This window comes from Pseudonaja textilis, chromosome 14 (assembly GCF_049901715.1).
Source record: "Pseudonaja textilis isolate UNSWEBS1 chromosome 14, rPseTex1.2, whole genome shotgun sequence".
NCBI lineage: Eukaryota > Metazoa > Chordata > Lepidosauria > Squamata > Elapidae > Pseudonaja > Pseudonaja textilis.
In genome coordinates, this window is record NC_142003.1 from 14,860,065 (window position 1) to 14,873,877 (window position 13,813).

Consider the following 13,813-nt stretch of genomic DNA (forward strand, 5'->3'; position numbering starts at 1 on the left):
CATTCCTAAGAGGTCTGCAAGGGGAGGTGCATAAGCGCACCATCGTGCCTACCGCCCCTGTCCTATTGTCCCCAATTATTAATTCCTATTTCTTGTATTTAAACTTGTGTTTATTCTTGTTTCTGTTGTATTGTAAGTTTTTGACAGATAAATAAACAAACAAACAAACAAACTTCAGAAATGTTTCCCTTAGCAACTTAAGGCAGCCTCTGCTTCTCCACCACCCACCTACCCAACCCCGAACTTCCCCTGCGCCCTGCGGACGCCGTCTCGGGCTTCTCCTTCCCCAGCCGCGTTGCTAAGCGAGCCTTGCAGCCCCTTCCTCTCCTCTCCTCTCCCCCCACTCCATCCCAGGACAGCTCCGGCTGGCGCGCGCCTCGGCCAATGAGCGCGCGCTCCGTGGCCGTTCCCTCGTCCGCGCATGCGCTCTCGGCCCTCCAGCAGGCATGGCTGCGAGCACCGGTGGGGAACTTAGGCGGCGGCTGGGGGGTCCGGCGGGAGACGCCCCCGACCGACCGCAGGAGCCGCGCGCCCCTCCGGCGCCTTCCTTGCGCCCGGGTTCCTTCTGGCTGACGCGGCTGGTGCTGCTGCGCGCCACCGCCTTCATTTACCGTAAGTGTGCCCGGCGTGGGGGGCGGGCAGGGGGTGGGGGAAGTCTCCAGGTTGCCCCTCCCCCTCCGGGCATCCCTCTTGCGGCCCAGCCCCCCCCCTCCACAACTGCCCGCCCCCCCTTTCCGTTACTCGCTTCCCTCCAAGCACGGAGGAACCGCCTCTCCGCTCAGGTCAGGGCTCTCCAACCGTGGCCACTTTAAGACTTGTGGACTTCAACTCCCAGAATTCCCCGGCCAGCTTTGCATTGCGTAGCTGGCTGAGGGATTCTGGGAGTTGAAGTCCACAAGTCTTAAAGTGGCCAAGTTTGGGGACCCTTGGTTAGAGGGGATGGCTGCGCTCCAGTTTGGATCACTGTGACGGCCCTAAGTTCAAGGACCAGTCATAAGTAACTTATTTTTCCACCGCCATTGTAACTTTGGGGATTAAATGAATGATTGTTACCTCGACTGCCTGTATGTGGGTCTGAATAAAAACAACTTTGTTTAAGTGGAATCACTTTCATTGCGTAAGTGCACAACTATTACTATTAATCTTCTCATCACTCCTTATCACCCATCCCCTCCCACTTGTGACTATATGACTGTAACCTTGTCGCTTGTATCCTTACAATTTATATGGACTGTTTCCTAGTATGATTTGATTGCTGATTGTCCCCTATGACTATCATTAAGTGTTGCACCTGATGATTCTTGACTCTTGACGAATGTATCTTTTCTTTTATGTACACTGAGAGCATTTGCACCAAGACAAATTCCTTGTGTGTCCAAATTTCACTTGGCCAATAAAGAATTCTATTTCTATCCTATCCTATCCTATCCTATCCTATCCTATCCTATCCTATTTTTTTAATAAAGATTTAAGGCTTGCAGAGCTTGTTAAAATATGCTTATAGTCTTCGTAGTGGTAACTGTTGCTGTTTTCCACAAATATAACCATATTATAGAAACAAAGGCTAGGTTTCTTTTCAGCCATCAAAACTTGGAAACATTGTACTGCAGGCTAGGTTGATTACTGCAGTTTGTTATGTTCTGTATCTGAATATGTTACATTTTTTCCCCCATTTTGTGTCACTTTTGGTGTGGAAATCCCTATGGCTGTTGACCCCAATAAGTTACTTTTGTAATCATTCCATCTGGGAAGCATCTTAAACTGCTTTGGCCAGAGTCTTATTTCTTAACTACACTCATGCCCTAGTCACTTCCCGTCTTGACTATTGCAACATGCTCTATACGGGGCTGCCCTTGAAGAGCATCCAGAAGCTCCAGTTGGTGCAAAATGCAGCGGCCCGCATGGTTTTATGCAGACCCCGGTGTGCACATGTATCACCTCTCCTGCAGGAGCTGCATTGGTTGCTGATTTGGGGGTTCTCATGTGCATGTGCAGAGATGCACAGTGTGTGCAGGGGGGCTTGCGCACATGCGCAGAGATGCATGATGCATGGGAGGGTCTCACACACATGTGCAGAGATGCATGGTGTGCGCGGGGGTCTCACGCACATCCGCAGAGGTGTATGGCACACGGGGATCTTGTGGCATGTGCAGAAACATGTAGCATGCACATGTGCAGGAGGTGTGGGGGTGGCCTGCGCGCATTGCCTTCTGGGTGTTGGCATGCAAATGCACCCGCACGAGCACTTGCAATTTTCAACATGGCAGCCCAAAAAGGTTAGCCACCATTGCCCTAGGGAGATACACCTGGTGGTACCCAGAAGAAGGGCCTTCTCCATGGTGGCTCCCTCTCCATGGGACATCATCCCCCCAGAGATTAGAACAGCCCCCACTTTAATACTCTTCCGGAAGGTGCTGAAGACGTGGTTCTGCCAGCGGGCCTGGGGAACCCAGAGCTTGTGAGATGTGCTGTTGTTGGGGTGGGTGTGGGACTATTATTTTTATCAAGTTATTATTTTCTTTTATTCACTATGTGTGTGTGTGTGTGTGTGTATGTATATGTATATGTGTGTGTGTGTGTGTGTGTGTGTGTGTGTGTGTGTGTGTGTGTATATATATATATATTTATATATATTTATATTCATGCACCTTGAGTTGAATAGGTAGCAATAGAAAATTTCTAAAATAAAATAAATAAATCTTGCTGGATTCTTGTGATAAGAATGGGGAGCCAATCATTGGACGAGCATCCTGTGCCTCTTAGAGGAATACTTAAAACAGGAGCATGTGGTAAGTGTTTTTCTACCTGTCGCTCAGAGATAGACTCTGCAAAAATCCACAGGAAATGCACTTAAGACACCCTGAAGGAAATACAGGGGGTCCGAGGCTTAGGATCCCAATTGAGCCCAACATTTTGGTTGCTAAGCCCCAAAGTTGCTTTCTCAGGAGGCAAGGGGACTTTCTTGTTTTTCTTTGAAAACGTTTCGCTTCTCATCCGAGAAGTTTCTTCAGCTCTGACGGGATAGGGTCAGATAGATCTGTTGCTAACTGAAATATTTTTAACCGAGTTTTGCCCCATTTCATGACATTTCTTGCCATAGTTGTTAAGGGAATCCCTGCAATTGTCCCACCGGTTAATTGTCCTCCCTGTTAGGAAGTTTCTCCTTAATTCCAGGTTGCTTCTCTCTTTGGTTAGTTGTTAAGTGAGTCACTGCAGTTATTAACTTAGCAACACGGTTGTTAAGAGAATCTGGCTTCCCCACTGCCTTTGCTTGTCAGTGGGTCGGGACATTGTAACCGTCATAAATACGAGTCAGTTGCCCAGCATCTGAATTTTAATCACATGACCCTGGGGATGCTACAACCGTCATTAGTGTAAAAATGGTCATAAGTCACTTTTTTCAGTGCCGTTGTAAGCTTTGAATGGTCATTAAACTAACGGTTGTAAGTCAAGCACTACCAGTAATGGTTTCACAGCTAACTTTCCTGCAAGTGTAATATTGAAACTTTCCTGCATGGATTTATTTGGATGGTGGAAACTTATATTCTTTCTTGCCTTTTATATAAGCTTCAGTTAGTGGCCTGAAATAACTTTTTTCTTCAGATCAGATTGGTGGCGTGGTCAATTTGAACCTGCAGGCGTTTTTCTCTTTTCTCTCTGTGTGTGTGTCTTGGTTTTCATGGCGATCATTGTGACTCTTGCGGGTGGGGTGGGGGGGGGTTTCTCCTCTCTCAGTGGTTTGAGCTTCAAATCCAAGTTAAGGGCTTTTCCCCCCCCTTCTTCTTCTCATTTTCTGTTTTCAAAAAGAGCAGAGAAAGAAAGGACTGTGTGGCAGGAAGGCTTTGCATTTCGCGTCATTGCATCTTCCTGGAGCGCGGAGAATGCGATTTCTTCCTCCCTCTGTCCTGACAAGTTGAAGCTGGGGTAGGAAGCACCGGAGTGGGGACAGGCCCAAACCTGCCAATCAGAGAGCGTCCTGGAATTTTCAGGTGGTCCTCGACTTGCGACCACAGTTGAGCCCCAAACTTATATTTGCTAAGGGAAGCATTTGTTCAGTGAGTTTTGAACCATTTTATGGCTTTCCTTGCCACAGTTGTTAAGCGAATCGCTGCAAGTTGTTGAGCGAGTGACCCGGTTGTTAAGTGAATTTGGTTTCCCCATTGACTTCGCTTGTCAGAAGGTCGCAAAAGGGGGATCACATGTCCCTGGGGTGCAGCAGCCGTCACAAATAGGAACCACTTTCCAAACATCTGCATTTTAATCCCGTGACCATGGCGATGCTGCAACAGTCATATGTGGAGAACTCACAGCTTCTGGAGACAAGTTGTTCCATTGATTGCTTGTTTGAAATGTCAGGAAATTTCTCCTTAATTCCAGGTTTCTTCTTTCCTGGATTAGTTTCCACCCGTTGCTTCTTGTCCTGCGCTCAGGTGCTTTGGAGAATGTCTTGACTCCCTCTTCTTCTTTGGGGCAGCCCCTGAGATATCACTGCTGCTCTCCTGTCCCCACTAGTCCTTCTTTCCATTAGACTAGACACACCCAGTTCCTGCAGCCCTTCTTTATATGATTTAGTCTCCAGGCATTTAATTGTTTTAGTTGTTCTTCTCTGCAATCTTTCCAAGAGTCTCAGGTTCTCTCTTATATGGCCAAAACTGGATGAAGCATTCCAAGTGTGGTCTTACTAAGATTTCACCTGAAATCCCTCCGAGATGAAGACTAAATCGTTCCACTGGTTAGTTTTCCTCACTCTTAGGAAATTTCTCCTTAGATCTAGGTTGCTTCTCTCCTTGATTAGTTTCCATCTGTTGCTTCTTGTCCTGCCCTCTGGTGCTTTGGAGAATAGCTTGACTCCCTCTTCTTTGGGGCAGCCCCTGAGATATTGGAAGGCTGCCGTCATGTCTCCCCTAGTCCTTCTTTTCATCAGATTAGACCAGTGGTGGCTAACCTTTTTCGGCTCCTGTGCTGATAATTGTGCACGCTCGTGTGCCAACACCCAGAAGGCAATGTGTGCTGCCCCCCCCCGCTCCATGCGCATGCCTGCATGACTCCTTTATGTGCCGTGCATTTCCCCTTTGCACGCAGCATGTCTCTGCGTATGCGTGTGCATCTCCCGCACACTCCCCTCTGCCCCCTGTGCATGTGCGCCAAATACCCAACAGCTGATCAACTGTCGGGTGGTGGCGCACACATGCATGCGCAGTGGGGCTCCTCCGGGCAACCTTTCACGTGCCAGGGGAAATGGCTCCACATTCCACTTCCAGCATGCGTGGCATAGGTCCGCCAACACAGGACTAGACATACCCAGTTCCTGCAACTGTTCTTCATAGGTTTTAACCTCCAGCCCCCAAACCTGGATGCAGGATGTAGGTCTTCTCTGTGGTGGCCCATGCCTTCTGGAATGATCTCTTCCCCCGAGATATGGCAGGCCTCAAACCAGTTGGCCTTCAGTATGTCTGTGAAAACTTGTTTTTTTCCTCAGGCCCTGGATAGTTGGACTTCCCCTCTGTGGAGACATATAAAAATGAGTTCCTGGTTGCCCAGCAATGTTTTGGATTGTAATCTGGATTTTTAAGCTTTTGTTCTTTGGCAGCTACGCCAAATGCTGGAGTTGCAATGTTTAAGTTGGGCGGCCATGTCAGTTGTTTGAAGGCATGAATTCCACCAGTGGGCCGATGGAAAGAACCGTGCCCTTTGAAGGAAAAACAGAGGACTTTTGGCTATTTTTTTTTCACCTCACTAAAAATATTGTCATGATGGCTAGCTGGCCTTAGGTTTGGGGAGAAGGCGAGATCGATTTGGATGAAACTTTTATCCTGTTAGGGACCTTGTTGGTCTATCACATCTTGTTAAGAGGCCCATGATATGCCTTCCATCTTTTTACCTCAATATTTCATTTATTCCCGAGGGTGCTTCTTTTATTTTTGAAGAAGGATTTGGTGTCAGCACTGAAGGAAAGAATCTCTTGTGGCTTAAATGTGTCCTCCTTAAAGTTTTCTTTTGTGTAACCTGCATGTAAATACAGTGTGCAATCTTTTTTCCCCTCCCTTACCCAGTTGGGCAATGTGTACTTTTCCCTAATTTGCTCCTCTCTTGTTTATGTTTGCACTTAAGCCTGGGGTCTAATTTGGACATTTTTGCAGCTGATGAGCAGTTTAGTTGGGTAGGGCAGCAATTTTGAGGTAGGTTTTGATTGCCACTTGCAAGAAAATCTCCTTAGCAAATTGCCATGTTAATCAAAGTTAATTAGGCTGTGGAAGACATGACCCTCCTCTCTCATACCAAGGAAGCGAATTTTTATTTTTAAACAAGATGATTTTGAGGGAATTGTATGAAGGAAGGTCCTGGGTTCAGTCGGATACTTTCTGATGGGATGGCCAAAGGCTCCACTCGGACAGGGGATGACATTTCGAATATGAACAGATTATAGTTGTCTCATTTCTTCTCCAAGGCTTATTGGCTGCTGATGGTGGAGGAGGGATATGTTTTAGTTGTTCTCCATTTAAAAAAAAAAACTGCAAGTAACCACGATTTGATTTCTCATGTCGTGCCAGTAAACCTAGCCCTGGTAGATATTTGAGAGGCCACAAAAGCTGATCTCAGCACTTTCATTCAGGGTCTCTGTTATTTATCCCTGTTTTTGATGACAATCTCTTATTTATGCAGGCAGAAGATTTCAACTGATGCATTCAGGCAACTGCTCCAAATTACATGTGTCAGGAAAATCATTTTTCCAAACTTTGAGGGAGAGAATATTAATTCAAGAGTGTGAATGGATACGGGCACTCTTTATATGACATCCAATATGGGTTTGATTTGTCTGTCTGTCTGTCTGTCTTGTTTCCAGCTTGTCATTGATAATAGGAATAGAATAGAATAATCCAGCCCCCTGCTCAAGCAGGAGACCCTATACCATTGCAGACAAATGACTGTCCAGTCTCTTCTTAAAAACCTCCAGTGATGGAGCCCCCACAACTTTTGAAGGCAAAGCTGTTCCACTGGTTAATTGTCCTCACTGTCAAGAAGTTTCTCCTTAATTCCAGGTTGCTGCTCTCTTGGATTAGTTTCCATCCCTTGTTTCTTGTCCTGTTCTCTGATGCTTTGGAGAATAATTTCACCCCCCCTTCTTTGGGGCAGCCCCTCAAATAACTGGAGTACTGCTATCATGTCCCCCTTGCTCAAACCCAAATTGTGCAACCGTTCTTCATATGTTTTAGTCTTCAGGCCTTGAATCATCTTAGTTGCTCTTCTTTGCACTTTTTCCAAAGTCTCAACGTCTTCTCTATAATGTGGTGACCAAAACTGAATGCAGCATTCCAGGTGTGGCCTTGCTAAGGATTTCTAAAGTGGTACTAATACTTCACCTGATTTTGCTTCTATGCCTCTGTTTATACAACCAAGGATTGTATTAGCTTTTTATGGCTGCTGCCACACACTGCTGGCTCATGTTAATGAAGATGAAGGTGCTCAAACTATTTACCAAAGCACTAGAAGGTAAGACAAGAAACAATGGATGGAAACCGAATAAGGAAAGAAGCAGCCTAGAACTCAGGAGAAATTTCCTGACAGTGAGAACAATCAACCAGTGGAACAGCTTTGCCTTCAGAAGTTGTAGGTGCTTCATCACCAGAGGTTTTTAAGAAGAGACTGGACAATAACTTATCTGAAATGGTATAGGTTCTCCTGCTTGTCCATGTAGTTGGATGAGCTAAAGGTCCCTTCCAACTCTGTTATTCTATGTTATTCAATTCCTACAGAAGTTCTCCTGTTCAAAGGTAGCTTGTTGATTTTTTTGGATTCCTCCTCACTATTGTTGTTGTTCCTTCCAGTTGTTGCCTTTCTGGTTGCCTACCATCAAAACAAAGCCCTCATTGGAGATCGAGGCCTTCTGCCATGCAAGCTGTACTTGGAGAATGTGAAGCGCCATTTCAAGGGCAGAATAAACATGGAGACATTAAGCTATGCCCCAACCCTGATTTGGTTCTTGGATTGGTCCAGCATGGACAGCATCCTTGATGCCTTCGCTCTCATTGGTTTGGCCATCTCGGCATTTGTCCTGGTCACTGGATGTGCCAACATGATTCTGATGGCTGCTGTGTGGACGATCTACCTCTCCTTAATTAACGTGGGACAGATCTGGTAAGCCGACTTGTTTCTTTTTTAATGCAATTTATTAATTTTCCATTGTTTACATTTGTTAGTGCTTAATAAGCATCATATTGTCTGGATATTTAATTTACTTAACAATACAAATTACATTCTTAATCTCCATCCCTTTTTTCCAACCACCGGTAAAATAAGTTCCACGTTTGATAATATTCTGTGTCTTCTTTCTGTTTGATTTTCAATATAAGTCTATCCATTTCTGCACAATCCAGTATCTTCCTAATTATCTCTTTGTGTCACGGTGTTTCTTCATTTTTCCAATATTGTGTGAATATAATCCGGTGTTAGGACATGTAATGTTAGATATATACTTTGCTTATCAAGTTTTTCTGATTATTTATTATGCCTAATAAAAACAGTTCAGGTTTAAGAACTATATATTTCCCTATCAAATTTTCTATCCACCTATGTATTTTTGCCCATTATTTTTTTTTGCTTTTATACAAGTCCACCACATATGATTTGGTTACATTTCCAACATTTGCTAGACATATTTTTAAACATTTGGCTAACCTAACTGATGGTAAATGCCATCTATAAACCATTTGATATAAATTTTCTTTATAAGAAGCTGCCATTGTTAATTTATAGTTCCTTTCCCATAAGTTTTGCCATTTCTTAATTCTGTATTATAGCCAAAGGTTTTTCCCATTGTACCATTGTGTCTTTTTCTTGTTCGTCCTCCATTTTCCACTTTAGTAAGAAATGGGGCGCTGGAAGGGAATGAGTTTTATATGACTTAGCGATTGAGGCTCTCAACCACCTACCAATTGTTGAAGAGGAAATCTTAGGCTGAAACGAAACAAAGAGGGCCTCTGTCTTTCGAAGGGGTGCTGTGCGTTCTAAATATATGCGTAGGGCCAGTCTTACATCAAGACTATGCCTCTGGCGTTCAAGTCCGTGAGATGGAGCTGGACAAAAATTTGGGAGCACCAACTCCTGTGCTCTGTGGAATGCTGAATTGATTTTCAGGGCAAAGGTTGGTCTAAGGACCACTCTGTCCAAATGAAATATACAAAGATCCTTGTTTACAGATAAGGCTGCCAATTCGGAGATTCTCCTTGCTGATGTTATCGCAATTAAGAAGACCACTTTATATGTCAGAAAGTGGAGACTCGTGGTCCTCAGGGGTTCAAAAGGATCTTTAGTAAGTGCGGTTAACACCCTGTTCAGGTCCCAAGTTGGATAATGATGCACTAGAGGAGGCTGCAAGTTGGTGGCTCCATGAATAAAACTGTGGGCACGCAGATGATGAGAAATGGGGCGAAGGTCACCCCAAGAGATAACTGAAGTGAGGGCCGCTACTTATCTCCGTAAGGTGTTTGGAGATAGGCCCTTGTCTAGGCCCTCCTGTAAGAAGTCTTAACAGTTATGCTACTGATGAAGAGGTGGGATCAACCTGAGATCTAACATACCAGTGGCAGAAGATGGTCCAGGTGGCATTATATATTCGATTTGTTGAGGAGCATCTAGCCACTTGTATAGTGTCAATGACTTTGTTGGAAATTTCCTCACTTCTCAGACGTCTCCGCTCAATCTCTATATGGCTAGGCAGAGCCATTGTGGGTCCAGGTGCTGAACTGGACCTTGAGAGAGCAGGACTATCGACGGTGGGATTCTCCATGGGTCTTCCATCGACAGATCCCTCAGGTCCACGAACCATGTTCGTCTGGGCCAGTAGGGAGCCACCAACAACATTTCTGCCCTCTCCTCCAGAAGCTTCTGGATTAACTTGGGTATCACCGGGAGAGGAGGAAACGCGTATAGAAGACCTGGTGGCCAACGGCAGTGGAGAGCATTGACGTCCTCCACCCCTCATGATGAGATGAATCGCGGTAGTTGTGAATTGAGGAGGGAGGCAAACAGGTCGATAACCAGTTGGCCGAACCTCTGGACTGCTTCCTGAAAGATAGTTGGGTGCAGGCGCCATTCTGACTGATCGACTGTGGCCCTGCTGAGCCAGTCTGCCTGGGCCTTTGATAGTCCTGATATGTGCTCCGCTTTGAGGGAGAGCAAATTGTTTTTGGCCCAGAGGAGCAATCTCTCCACCTCTCTCATCAGTTGCCTGGAATAGGTTTGCTTGTTTATATGGGCCTTTGTTGTGATGTTGTCGGTCGGAACAAGGACATGTTTGGACTGAAATAGCGGAAGAAACCTGCGGAGAACTAGGTGGACCGTTCCCAGCTTCAACCGGCTGATGTTGTACGATTGCTCTGGAACGGTCCAATGTCCTTGAGCCATGTAGGAATGGTAGTGAGCTCCCCATCCAAACAGGCTGGCATCTGTCATGACTGTTGATCTGTGTGGATCCTTGCAAAGACAACCCCTGTTGATTGTGGGTACTGTCCACCAGTGAAGTGATCTCAGGTTGTTTGACAGTACTGTGACTCGAATCTTGGAACTGTCTCTCCCGAATCGTTGGTACGGCAGCAGGAACCATTGCAGAGTTCTGGCATGAAATCGGGCCCAAGGGACAACAGAGATGCAGGAGATCATTTTCCCTAATAATTGAGATAGGAGGGCTAGGGGTACCTTTTAAGGGTTCTGATCTCCTGGGACTAATTTTCTAATACTTTCCTGCCTGTCTGGGGAAAGGAAGACCTTGCCTTCTATGGTGTTGATAATGGCCCCTAGGTGAATTAATCTAGTCGAGGGAGATAGGTGACTCTTCGCCCAATTTATAGAGAACCCATGCTGTTGAAGGGTTCTTATAGTAATTTGACTATCCATATTGGCCTGTTGAATGGATGATGACAGGAGTAAAATGTAATCCAGATAACATTGCAGTCGGATGGGCCTATCGCTGAGGAAAGCGGCCAGGGCGGCTAGAACCTTGGTAAAGGTCCTAGGAGCAGATGCTTAGCCAAAAGGGAGGGCGACCTACTCATAGCGTAGATTATTATAGCAAAACCTGATAAATTTTCTGTGTGAAGGTCTAATTGGGATGTGTAAATATGCCTCTGTGGGGTCTATAAATGTAAGTACATCGCCCTGTCTGATGCTAAGCAGAATGGATTGTAGGGTGATCATTTTAAATTTATGATAGACTAGGGATCGGTTAAGGCGTTTTCAGTCTAAAATTGCCCTCCATCCCTCCGAACTTTTAGGGACCACAAAAAAGTGCAAATAAAATCCCTTACCTTGTTGGTCCAGTGGGACCGGTTGAATGGCCCGGATCTCCAGTAGGTGGGTGATAGCTGCCTGCATAAGAGGTCTTTTCCCGGGGTCCCTAGAGAGTGGGCATCTTATAAAAAAATTGGGGGGATGGTGGTTGTTGAGGTAATTCCCCGTTAGGAGAATGAGAGCATTACAGGGAGATGTATTTGAGAGAAGTGTTTGAATAATACACACACAGTACACAGATACACTGTGCAGTAAATATAGGTTTTTACTTCCAGAAAGGTTTAAGCAAAGTTCAAGATAACCAGTCCAAAAGTCATTCACAGGTAAATCAGTCAGTTTTTCAATCCAGGGATAATCCAAATATCAAAGTCCAGTGTCAAAAAACAGTTTAGTAACAGCCAGCTACAAAACCTATCTTAGTTAATTCTTTAACTATACATTGGTTCCACTCATATCCTGATTGTTTCAAACCATAAAGACTCTTTTTCAATTTCCAGCAATCATTATTATCATCTTTATCATTTTTGAGACCTAAAAGTTTCTTTAAATATATAGTGTGTTGCAATGGTGCATGCAGATATGCCGTTTCTACATCCAAATGATTTACAATATATTTCTCCTTAGCTGCCCACACTAATCCTGCCCTTAATGTAGTAGCCTTCAGACTAGGTGCAAACATTTCATTGTAGTCATTTGCTGTCTGATTGAACCCTTGTGCTACTAACCTGGCTTTATGGGTAACAGTCCCATCTACACCTGTCTTAAGTTTATACATCCATTTACATCCTATGGCATGTTTACCTGGTGGTAACTTAACATTTTTGTATACCTCCAGTCTTTTTAATGATTCCAGTTCCTTATCCATTGCTTTCTGCCAAGCAGCCTGATCCTTAACAGGATACAGTTTTAGTTCACTATAATTACTTGGAACTGTATTCAATTGGCACACAACACTAGCCTGATATCTATCAGGTGGTCATGTTACTAGGGTTGAACGTCTTGGTAATACAGGGCTAACTGGTGGACTTTCCTGTGCCACCTGCTCCTGTGCTTCTACCTCCTCCTGTGCCTGTTCTACTACGTCCTCCTCTGCTTCCTCTTTAATGGCTATTCGTGGTTTACTGCTTTTATCTTTAGGGACTATTTGGGTGTCAATAATAATATCATTGCTGGATTCCTGTTCCGGTTTATCCCATCCAACGTGCTCAAGAAATTTTGCACTAGCACTACAATAAACATGAGCTGTGCCTTGTTCCCAGAATCTAAATGATCTATGGTTGGCCTCATAACCCACAAAAAATAACTTCTTAGCTCTATGTTGCCCTTTCAGTCTTACTTGTGAGGGAATACGCACCCATGCTGGAGCTCCAAATGTGTGTAGGTAACTTACATTTGGTTTTCTGCCATGCCAACGAGTGAATGGCAATTCTCCAGTTGTTGTATTAACTACATTGTTCAAAACATGGTTACTACACATTATGGCTTCACCCCACCATGTTTCAGGTAAACCTGAATCAGATAACATAGTGCGAGCCATGGTTTGTAATGTTTGCCCTCTTCGTTCTATAAACGAGTTATGTTGTGGTCTGTAAGGTGCAGAACGTTTATGCTCAACACCAGCCAATTTTAACGTAGTTTGGAATCTTTTGTTAACAAACTCAGTCCCATTATCAGTAACTAATGTAGCAGTTTATAGAGTGAGCCTCTTGCCCCCAACAAACTGGCTTCTCATTTTACCAACCTCGGAAGGATGGAAAGCTGAGTCAACCTTGAGCCTGGTGGGATTTGAGTGCAGCACTGCACTCTAACCACTGCACCACAAATATATAAATAAATAAAAGAACTGGTGGGAGCATCCAGCTCTTTCGTCAAGAGCTCCCAGGTCCCGGCCTTGAGTAGTTTATGCTCCCTTGGCTGATCGCCTGCGCACACTTGCTCTCCCAAATGGAGATGCGAGCTGAGTCTGTTGCTTGCAATCTTCTTTCTTTCAAGACATCTTCTGAAAAGCAGCTCCTTTCATGCGCGTGGTTCTCTCTAGCTGTGGGTTTTTTGTTTTGTTTTTTGTTTTAGAAATTGCTCTGGATATTTGAGACTGGATTGTTAGGCTAAGGTTACTTGGGGTAACCATTCTCCATTCTGTTTGTGCAAAGGGACGGAGTCGGTGTTAGACCAGGTAATTTATGGCAACTGGTAGCTTTAATGATCAAGAGTTAATGGCAGTTTGATCAAGGGTGATGATAAGACAAGGAAGAGAAATTTCTCTTTTACACTACTCTCCATTTATCTTCATTTTAGTGATAGCACAATATGGGAAAGAGCTGTGTGAAAAGGATCCGGTTCCTGAGATTGTTCGGTTGTGGTTATATTTGGTGGGTTGTTGTTTTTTTATTCAAATTCCCAGCAAGGGGTCAAGACCATGTCATTATTGTTGTGTTTACACTGCGATGACAGTTGCTTAGAGAGATGGTTGTGGATGATGCAAATGGGAATTTGGGGTGATCCTTAGTACAGTTCCCCCTCCCCCCCA

The 13,813-nt window shown here is 44.7% G+C and overlaps 1 protein-coding gene across 2 annotated transcripts in view; it reads left to right on the forward strand.

The window, feature by feature from the left end:
- Positions 1–431: 431 nt before the first annotated feature.
- Positions 432–13,813, forward strand: part of LMF1 (lipase maturation factor 1) — a 161,721-nt gene continuing 148,339 nt past the window's right edge. The window contains exons 1-2 of one of the 2 annotated variants that reach the window (XM_087912635.1): positions 432–612; positions 7,827–8,136. The gene's annotated coding sequence lies outside the window, so the exon portion shown is untranslated. Of the gene's footprint in view, positions 613–7,826; positions 8,137–13,813 lie in introns of those variants that run through there. The other variant, XM_087912633.1, reaches the window with a different exon arrangement.